At 40.9% G+C, this 11,046-nt stretch overlaps 1 pseudogene; it reads right to left on the bottom strand.

Moving 5' to 3' along the window:
• Positions 1-242: 242 nt before the first annotated feature.
• LOC114197878 (U4 spliceosomal RNA) lies at positions 243-313 on the bottom strand (annotated as a pseudogene).
• Positions 314-11,046: the final 10,733 nt, after the last annotated feature.

Below are 11,046 nucleotides of genomic sequence, written 5' to 3'. Positions count from 1 at the left end.
GGCCCTTGGGGTTGAGACGGTGCTAGGACACCATTCCCCTTGAAGGGTCTTTTCAATCACGCCACAAAATAGGTGGTAAAAGTCCAAGCTAAAGCCTAGATTCAAATAGAGACTGAGCATTAGACTCACGAAGCCATCAGCTCCTTTAGAGTAAAGGTTACGCCAACATCGTTTTAAATCCCCCTGAAGGTATTAGTACTCAGAATGAGAGGCAGGAAGATGTCAAGGAGGTATTGAACACCTGTATTCCAATTAGCAATAATCGCGCCTCGGATAAACCTCATTGGCTACGATACTGCCACTGCGCAAAGCTGAACACCTGTATTCCAACTAGCAACTGACCAGGGGCTAAAATCCTCCAGGATCAGTGATGCTCAAATGCAATTGAAGAGGATCTGAAAGGATCTCACCAGTGCAGGGTGTGTGTGTGTGTGTGTGTGTGTGTGTGTGTGTGTGTGTGTGTAGCAGAAATTAATATTACCTAATTCATGTCATTGTTTAAGTAAGGGTCTCCAGATGAATTGCCCACAGAGGACAGGCAGTGGTGTAAATGCATGAATCTGTGGAGGAGAGAAGAAAGGGATACAACCCAAGCACATTGTTGCCAAACTGAAAAGCAAACCCAAGATTGTTATTTATCTTGATTCCTCCAGAGAACCTAGAGGTTGTTTCTTTCTTTCTCTTCAATGTGAAACTTAAAGAAAATATACATAGGATCCCCTCTGTGGACCTCATCCAGCCCATGGGATTTGAAACCTCTGATCTAAATAAATGCTTTTGCCTGAAGGAATGATAAAGCAAGTGCGTGAGTAATCAGTGATATTCATGGATCTCTGTTACCTGGGCCTGAAGGAAGAGGCAGCGGAAGCATCAAGAGTGAGCTAACACAGATTGCCCGGAAGGAACCAGAGGCCCTTTGCAAAATTGGCGTTGAACACGCCGGCCCTGAAGTGAAGGTCATGTTGACCCAAGTTCATCTTTTTTTATTTCTCTCAGTTCTTCATCACCTGCCCCCCACCCCCCAGCCCACCCACAAGTGTACAATGTTTTAGTTTCTCGCGGATTGCTCTTGGTAATTCAACAGAGAGAAATCAGAAGAAGCACATCAGTCTTTTGCTTACAAGCTGAGTCAGCACTAAAGAAATCTAAGAGGGGAAATTCACGTGGATTCTTCAAAAATAGCCCCTGGGGTTTTCCAGGAGGCTTTGAGATGCAGGAAAGGGTCTGGGAACAGGAAGGCGTGAGTCCTGGGATCAAATCATGACCCCGCCGACTAACTAGGTGCCTTGCATCTGCTTCCTCCGCAGCGATGTGAACTTTGGTGGGGCAGTTCTGATCATCTGTGATATTACTCTTCTTGTCTTTTCTTTCTCTGGTTGGAGGGCAGAGGCTGAACTTGAGTAGTAAATGAGATTTGTGTCCTTACCTAGGCCGGTCTCTCTGGCTTTTGTGTTTGAAAAACATAGAGTAGTAGTCTTTGACCCACATGTCAGAATCACTGAGGCACACTTTGAAAATTTACTGTTGGCTGGATCCCTTCCAAGCCAATTAAATCAGAACCTATAGCAATGGGATGGAGGTGAAGCACTAGTTTCTGATGGGGTAAAACTGCTGTTAGAATATTATGTGTGTGTGTATTTTATATATATTATATATATGTAAATATAAACATGTAAAATAAATATATATAATATAAAAATATATAAAAATCACACACATGCATACACTCCTCAGGTAATTCTTTTTTTTTTTTAAAGACTTGTATTTATTTGACAGAGAGAGAAAGCAGCATGACCAGGGGGGCGGGGCAGAGGGAGAGAGAGAAGCAGACTCCCTGCTTACCAGGGAGCCGGACACAGGGCTCGATCCCAGGACTCCAAGATCATGACCTGAGCCGAAGGCAGATGCTTCACCGGCTGAGTCACCCAGGGACCCCACCTCAAGTAATTCTGAATAACAGCCAACATTGAAAACCAGTGCCTCAGGGGAATTACTTCATTCATGCAATATAGGCTTAAGAAAAGAATCTCATTGTTCATATTTTTGACAACAGAATCATGCAAACATCGATCACGGGGAAGTTTTCATAGAATGCCTTGTGACTCAGTATTTGGGTAAATAGATAATTGTATCAGTTAAGAGCAGAAAATATGGGACTTCCCTACTTGCCCTGCTTTAGCCTAAGAGATTCCACCCCTCCCCCGGCCAGAGGAGGAGAGAAATCATAGGGCAGCTCAAGTTGAGACCCCAGTAGGAAATAGTGTAAGGCTGCACCATGAGTGTAAGCCAGGCTCCACCGTGGTCCCTGATGACCTACACTTCCTGACATTTATACTCTAGTGCGAATCAGAGATGCTCCTCACTCCAACAGGATAGGCGGCGGTGACCATGTGTGACTTCCAAGACTAGTCATAACGGGAATTACAGCTTCCGAGTTGGCTCTCTTAAACTGTCTCTGTGGGAAGCTGATCCCCAGGTCTTGAAGATGTTCAAGCAGTACTTTGCAGGGGCTTACATGGCTAGGATAGGGGCTCATTCACCCACAGCACCCCAACCACCGTGTCCTCTGTCTTACAGTCCTCTCTGCCTTCTGGTGGGTCTTGATGTGCCCTTTTGCTCACCTAGCGGTGTATGGGAGAAGCAGTATTGGGAGGACCAGGACTCCGACGTACAGCCATCACAGTGCAAGGCGTCATAGTGAAGGGTCAGAAAGAATGGTTGGGCGCCTGGGTGGCAAAGTCGGTTAAGGGTCTCCCTTCGGCTCAGGTCATGATCTTGGAGTCCCGGGATCGAGCCCCCACGTCCGGCTCCCTGCTCAGTCGGTTAAACCTGCTTCTCCCTCTGCCTCTGCCCCTCCCCCTGCTTGTGCTCGCTTTTGCTCCCTCTCTCTCAAATAAATAATTAAAGTCTTAAAAAAAAGAAAAGAAAGAAGAATGGTACAAATCAGCCTAATACCATCTATCATTTTTTACTACCCATTTGGTGTGATTTATGTTCTGGAGAGCTCTAAAGATGACACTCCAGAGATCTGGTCCAGATAAGTGATGCAGAAACCACTAAATGAAAGAATTTCCACTCCCCCCTCCCAAATACCCGTTAATTCTTTTTTTTCTTAATTTTTTTATTGTTATGTTAATCACCATACATTACATCATTAGTTTTGGATGTAGTGTTCCATGATTCATTGTTTGTGCATAACACCCAGTGCTCCACGCAGAACGTGCCCTCTTTAATACCCATCACCAGGCTAACCCATCCCCCCACCCCCCTCCCCTCTAGAACCCTCAGTTTGTTTTTCAGAGTCCATCGTCTCTCATGGTTCGTCTCCCCCTCTGACTTACTCCCCTTCATTCTTCCCCTCCTGCTATCTTCTTTTTTTTCTTAACATATATTGCATTACCAAATACCCATAATTCTAAGATCAACCTATGGAACCTGATCATTTAGTTCTACAAATTATTCCTTATTTTTTTTAAAGTGTTTTATATTTTCTGCATGTGAAAGGACTATTTCCTTATGCCCTGTTCAGAAAAAAAAGATTATATATATATATGTTAACAATACTGATAATATACTTGCACTTAACAGATTTTATGAAGAAGGCAGTTTTCCGAACCATCATATCAATTACTGACTATTCTTAAACTAGAAATTCTTACTTATTGAAATGCCATCTGTCTTAGCTCGGGCTGCCATAACAAAATACCATAGACTGAAGACTTAAACAACACAAATTCATTTCTCAACAGTTCTGGAGCCTAGAAGTCCAAGATCAAGGTGCTGGTGTGATTCAATTTCTGGTCAGAGGTCTCTTCTCGTCTTGAAGAACTCTGTTCATGCTGTGTCCTCATACAGCCTTCCCTTGGTGTGTGAGAATGTGGTTCAGTGGGGAGAGTTCTGGCGTCTTTTCTTCTTCTTATAAGGACACTAACCATATCAGATCAGGGCCCTATGAACTTATTTAACTGGAATTAGTTCCAAAAAGGCCTTATCTCTAAAGACAGTTGCATCGGGGGTTAGAGCTTCGACGTTTGAATTTGGGCAGGAGAAAACAATTCAGTCCATAGCACCTTCTCTTAAGAAATGACCTGGGTATGAGAAGCTTTTAAAGTACCAATATGCAGGCATTCTATGAAAACTTCCCCAGGATCGATGTTTGCATGATTCTGTTGTCAAAAATATGAACAATGAGATTCTTTTCTTAAGCCTATATTGCATGAATGAAGTAATTCCCATGTTACTTCCATCAAATTAATAATGTCATTTTTAAGCCAAATTGAACATGACATAAAAAAATGACACTGAGATACATAGAAAAGAATGCATGTGGAGTTATTTAAAATGTGTTTTCATGTGTAGCTATCGCATGTTAAGGAACTGGCTATTCAGTGTATTGTTCTAAAATGATGGTAAATAAACTTAAGAATTTTCAAGTTACGGGGCGCCTGGGTGGCTCAGTCGGTTAAGCGTCCAACTCTTCATTTTGGCTCAGGTCAGGATCTCAGGGTTGTGAGATCGAGCCCTGCATCAGGCTCCACGCTGGGCATAGAGCCTGCTTAGGATTTTCTCCCTCTCCCTCTCCCTCTGCCCCTCCCCTCCCTGCTTATGCTTTCTCTCCGTCTAAAGAAAAAAAAGAAGAATTTTCAAGTTATACTTTATTCAAAACACAGCACAAGACAGAAATTTGTGGAACCTATATTTCTGCTGGTCCTGGTGAAGTATACTAAAACTTTGATTTTTTTTTTTTTCTAAGCAAAGGAAATTTTAAGAAGCCAGCCTCAGAAAAGAGAAGACCATGCTTCCTTCAGTAAAAAGGAAGAGAAAGCAGTGAAGATCAGGTGATAGTAGGGACTGTCTTGCAGGCTTTATTCTTATAGGCATTTGAGATACTCTTTGCAATGACGGTCACCCTCTTTAGTTCATTAAGATTTTACCATTTAACAAGAAGGAAGCAAAGAGATATAATGTGTGGGAATCAGGTACAGAATTTAACCCATTAACAGTTTTTTAAATAAAATATACATGACGTAAAAAGCTGCCATTTGAACAATTTTTAAGTGCACAATTCATTGGTGTGAAGTACATTCCCATTGTTGTTCAACCACCATCACCATCCGTTTCTAGAATTTTCTCATCATCCCAACAAAAACAGCCCAAATGGTAGCATGAAACACCAACCCCCTCCACCCCCCGTTCTCCCCTCCCCCAGGCCCTGGTCACCCCTATTCGGTTCTCTGTCTGTGAAATTGATTATTCTAGGTATCTTCCATAAATGAAATAGTGAAGTATTTCTCTCTCCCATGACTGGCTTATTTTCCTTAGCATAATGTTTTCAAGGTTCACCCCTGTTGTAGCATACATCAGAATGTTCTTCTTTTTTAAGGCTGAATAATATTTCATTGTGTGTATAGGCACTACCTTTGGTTTATCCATTCGTCTGTCAAAGGACATTTGGGTTGTTTCCATCTTTTGATTATTTTGAATAATGATGCTATGAACATTAACGTATAGACATTTAATCAACACTTAAATTCTTGTTATTGCCTACATTAAATGGGGAACCATAGAGTTACATTTAGGAGTAGGCTTTCCTGGTGATATTGGGACGTATAGGTTTACAAGTCACTTCAGTGTTAGCAAATATTGCTGAGATTCAGAGTATTTAACAATTCCAAGATGTCAGACTTTTAGGTAGACATTAAATCAGAAGAAAGAAATGCCGTTCAGGTTTGAATATATATGATGCAACATGGTAGTATGTCTTTTAAGAATGAAACAGCTACGGAGGGGCTCCTGGGTGGCTCAGTTGGTGAAGCATCTAACTCTTGATTTTGGCTCAGGTCATGATCTCAGGGTCCTGGGATTGAGCCTTGTGTCCCCTCCCCATTTGCACTCTCTCTCTCTTTCTCTAAAATAAAATAAATAAATGTAAAAAAAAAAAAAAAGCTTGGGAAGCTTACCCTACGTAAAGAAGTTTACAGGTTTAACAATTAAAGAAAGTATACATATATTACATGTGTTACATATGTTATATATGTATATAGTTTAAAGTAGAAATAGATTTATATCTAAATTCATCTTTTTATCTATATATTTGTCTCTCTGCATAACCGTATATATTTATGGTTAAACCTACAAATTTTTTTGTACAGGGGAAACTTTCTATTTTTCTACTCCCTATTAACATCGTGTTTCCCATCCCACAACATTTCCCCGTTAATACTAGTTTGAAAGACACAGGAACTGAGGGTACATCAGTGAACAAAACAAACAACTCCCTGCTCTCCGGGAACATACATTCTAGTGGAGGGTAGAAAAATAAAGAAAGAAAAATGAAAGAAAGAAAAGTGAAATATATAGCAAGTTAAACATTGATAAATGCGAAAGAGAAAAAAAAGTAGGAAAGGGGATTAGAAGTGTCAAGTGGGGTTCATTTTAGAAGGATTGGTGAAGAAGGTAATTTTTGAGTGAAGGCCTTCAAGAGGGAACCATGCTGGTATCTGGGAAAGAACTTTCCAGGTAGAAGGAATAGTAAGTGCAAAGGCCCTGAAGCAGAAGCATACCTAGTTTGTTCCAGAGTCTCCAACAGGTCCATGGCTGGTGAAGAGTGAGCAAGCTGCAGAGTAGTGGGAGATGTGGTCAGAGTGGAAGGAGGCAGGTCATATGAGGCCTTCTTGCTTCTTTTCAGTTCCCTTAAACATAATGTTAATTCCTGCAATCATAAGTATTAATTCCCTGAAAGGCACATTTCTTTACCCAAATGTGTTTGCATTTTATTGGCTTCCTTTTCATTATAAACAAGTGTTCTGTGTTTTCTTAGATTCTGTCCTTATCTATGTGGCATCAGTTAACCACAGAGCCAAACAATCAAAGTTATCTACATATGAGCTGCCATCCGGCTTTCATAGGTGTGCAAATCTTGTTACAAATTCTCTAACCAGAAACCCCAACATTTGGGGCGCCTGGGTGGCTCAGTTGGTTGAGCGACTGCCTTCGGCTCAGGTCATGATCCTGGAGTCCCTGGATTGAGTCCCGCATCGGGCTCCCTGCTCGGCGGGGAGTCTGCTTCTCCCTCTGACCCTTCCCCCCCCATCTCATGTGCTTTCTCTCTCATTCTCTCTCTCTCTCTCAAATAAATAAATAAAATCTTAAAAAAAAAAAAAAGAAAAGAAACCCCAACATTTGTGTTTTTCTTCCTGCCCAATAGGGGGCATCCCACCTGACAATTTCTCAATGCCATAGTCATAAAAGCTGTGGCCTGGGCTTTTCCCTTACTCCTCCTTTCTGCTTTCTGGCCAAAACTGGTGCTTCCCCATGTGGCCCTACATTCCCCATGTCACATCTCCTCCTCTCAGGGAATATAGGTAATAAATTCTTTCAATGGCATTAGCCTCTCCATGTTGTCACTCAGTCACCTCCACAAATTAAAGTCCCATGGGTACAGCTGAGACAAGTTCATGACAAGATACTGCCCATTGATGATGGGTAGAGTCGACATGCTTTTCTCTGGAAGTGGTTTTACTTGTATTTATGAAAGTTCATAAAAAGTCAAAGTGCTTTGGTCAAAGATCTTATGTACCATTTTATTATTAGTTGGGAGCCAGGAACCTCCTATGAAACCCTCAAAGAGCTGGTTTAGGGCTTGTGGTTCAGATTCAATGCCTCAGAGACCTCTCTTAGCCTCTTAAGTTTTATATTTACAGAAATTAACATCTTACCACCCTCTGGCAATCCATATGGTACAGGAATTCAAAGCAAAGACAAGTAAAATTAGAAATGCATGCAAAGCAGAGAGGAAAGCTGAGCAAAATGATGGGTTGGGAATTTCCAGGATACAGAAAGCTCCTGAAGAAAGGACTACACATATCCAATTTTAACACTTTGGGACCTAGATAAAAGTAAATTTGACCCCATAAATGTCCCACAATTTGACAGTTCATATTAGTACTTCCTCTTCTCTAGGAGAATGTTAGTTCATATTAGTACTTCCTCTTCTCTAGGAGGATGAACACAACAGCTTCAGTATTATGCAGCGACTCGATAGCTAGTGAACCCAAGTCCCAATGATTACACTTCCGGAAGTATGAACTAAGGTAATATGCAGAGATATGGACAAACTTCATGTGCAGTAAATTGATTGCATTGTCAGTTATGACAACTAAAAAAAAAAACAACAAAAAACTGACAAATTATGGAAATCTCTACATTGAAATATTTGAAGAATAGAAGGATATGAAAAAATGCTCAAAATACAATGGTAACTGATAAAAGCAAGAGGTAAAGCATATATCTGTAATATGAACCCAATTTTAATTTAAAAAGCATGGCATTTATATATAGAGAGAGATGGAGGGAGGTATGCAGGAAGACCAGAAGAAAATAGCGCAAGGTATTAATAGTAGTGATTACCGGGTAGAAGGTTTATGAACAGAGTTCAGGGCAATTGCAACCACTAGAAAGTAGGATGGAAATCCTGGAAATTAAGAGTTCCATAGAGAGGATGCCCCAGATTCTGTGTACAAACTCTAATCTTAGGCTGAGCCCTGAGCCATTAACATGGAGAACAGACTCCAAGAAGTTCAGCTAAAACTAAAAGAATTGAACTGACATTTAAACTTGGGCCCACCACAGGGGAGAGAGTTCACAGTTTAAAGTTAGCCAGATGAATTGCTTGATTTAAAATTTAAAGAAAATCAAAACTCTTTACAGCAACACAACAGAATTCGCAATCTCTACAAACATATCGGTCATGATGTCTAGGACGCAATCCAAAATTACTGAACATATGATTAAACAAGAAAACGCAACCCATTCTCAAAAGAAAAGACAGCCAACAGAGACTGACAATGAGCTGATACACAACAGCAGACGTCCAGGTTCACAGACTATACTTTCAAAGCCACAATTCTAACTGTGCCCGAGGACATAAAAATATGCTCATCATGCACTGAAAAGTAGCTGAAATCTCCTCAGTTTACTCATCTGCAAACCGAGGGGATTTCAGCTAGAGCCAGATACCCCAGTGCAGCTGCAGGACTCTCTCCACAGTCCTGCTGGCTAGCTGATGGAGAGTCAGGTCTCTACATCTCGGGATGGGAATCCACTCTATTATATGTCACTTTCGCTTTGCTCTGAGAAGATTGTTGTTAATACTGACAATTCCTTCGGTGTCTCAGGCACTGTGAAAAACAACAGCAATCACTTCCTTCTGAAGGATGGAGACCACATATCACAGCATCCCCCTGTCTCAGGGCCATCTGGCTGCTGATAATGCAATACTAATAACCATGTTCAATTAAACTAGGCTTCCCTTGGGGAAGCAAAGATCCAAAAGAGGGTGTGTCTAAAGAATTGGTATGATCCAAATTCTGAATACAGAGAGCCACCATCTGGGAGAAGCTAAGGGAGAAGACAGTATACTGTATAGTGTGGTCATATACTCATGATGTGACTGTCCCTTTGATAGTGTAATGAGAAGTTCTTTGAACTGTGACTTAGGAAGGTAAAGGGTAACAGGCAAACTGGAGGGAGATTTCTTTGAATTCTGTCAAGTTGGGTATAAATGAGGCTGAGAACATCTAAGAGGAAGGCAGGAACCACTCTTCCTTGGATCAATAGTGACATTGGCATGGCAAGGTAGAAAACCATGGATGTTGTGTTGTCTGGATGGTATAAATAAGGATGTTGAGCCCAGGTCTGATGCAGTTAGTGATCTGGGGACAAGTGGTACAGCCCTCAGTGTGCCTTACTGTCCTTACCTCACAAATCAGAACAAGTCACTCTGATCTTTCCCACAGGAATTGCAGGCTCTGTAAACTACTGAATTTCAATTTTGACTCTGGAAGCTATTTGAGTTGTATTTTTTTAAAGATTTTATTTATTTATTTCAGAGAGAGAGAGAAAGTGAGTGGGAGGGAGAAGAAGAGAGAAGAAGAGAGAATCTGAAGCAGACTCCACACTGAGCACAGAGCCTGACACAGAACTCCATCCTGCCACCATGAGATCATGACCTGAGCTGAAACCAAGAGTTGGACGCTTAACCAACTGAGCCACCCAGGCGCCTCTTGAGTTGTATTTTTAATACAACACATATATAATCAATATTGACATCATATATAATATCTATATTTGTATCAATTATTAACACCTAATATTTAATTTAATATTAATTTTAAGTCAATTAAATTATTTAATAAATTTAATTGATTTAATATTTGATTTAGTGATTTAGTTAATATATTTTCATGTATAATATTTAACTGTTTGAGTTGTATTTTTTACTGAACACATTCTGAGGCTCTTCAAAGTTAAATTCTTCTCTAAGTATTAGGTAAAAAGAGAAGAGTGAAATTGTCTCCGTTTTTTCTCTCCTTCTCTGGTTTTCATCGGCCACCTCAAGCTCAACACCCATGATACTTTAGATTCAGTTTTTTTCTTTAGTGCCTTTACCTGTATGTAGCTGGAATTTGGGTTTTCTGTATCCTGAAGATGAAATCCTTGGTGCTGGTTGGAGTGGATGCTGGGCAGCACCTAAAACCAGGCTCCCTGAAAAGGAGGTCTCACCTGGGAAGACGGTGGGCAGGGAGAAAGCCTTGGAGACCCCAGGATGGGGAGGACGAGACTTGCATCTGGAGAATCTCCAGGAGGCTCTGGGAGAGGAAGGATTGGATAAGCTCAGACCATCGTTCATTTCTAAGGGAACCATGTAGATTGGATCATAGAATCATAAGCTTTAGGATACAGGTTAGTTTGGGTCACTCCTTCATTACGAGGTTGACCAAGATTTGAATTAATGAGAGAACATGTTAAACCAGCTTTGCTACCATAGAAAGAGTTGATTCAGTGAACCCAAAGGACGGAGCCATATGACACAGGCATAACAACTACCTTGGTCATCATACACCTTTATTCTAACTTGGAATTGACAATGGTTGCATAACATCTTGATCTTCCAGAAAGGTCTAGGAATAAAAAATTCAATCACCTCCCCAGAGTGAGAGCACTTCTCTATTTATGAAGCATTGTTGTTTCCCAGGGTTAAATTTT

This window comes from Eumetopias jubatus, unplaced genomic scaffold (assembly GCF_037043125.1).
Source record: "Eumetopias jubatus isolate StellerSeaLion01/CBP00866 unplaced genomic scaffold, mEumJub1_p1.0 scaffold_10, whole genome shotgun sequence".
Taxonomy (NCBI): Eukaryota; Metazoa; Chordata; class Mammalia; order Carnivora; family Otariidae; genus Eumetopias; species Eumetopias jubatus.
The sequence above is the reverse complement of the archived record's forward strand: the minus strand, read 5'-3'. Positions and strand labels throughout refer to the sequence as shown.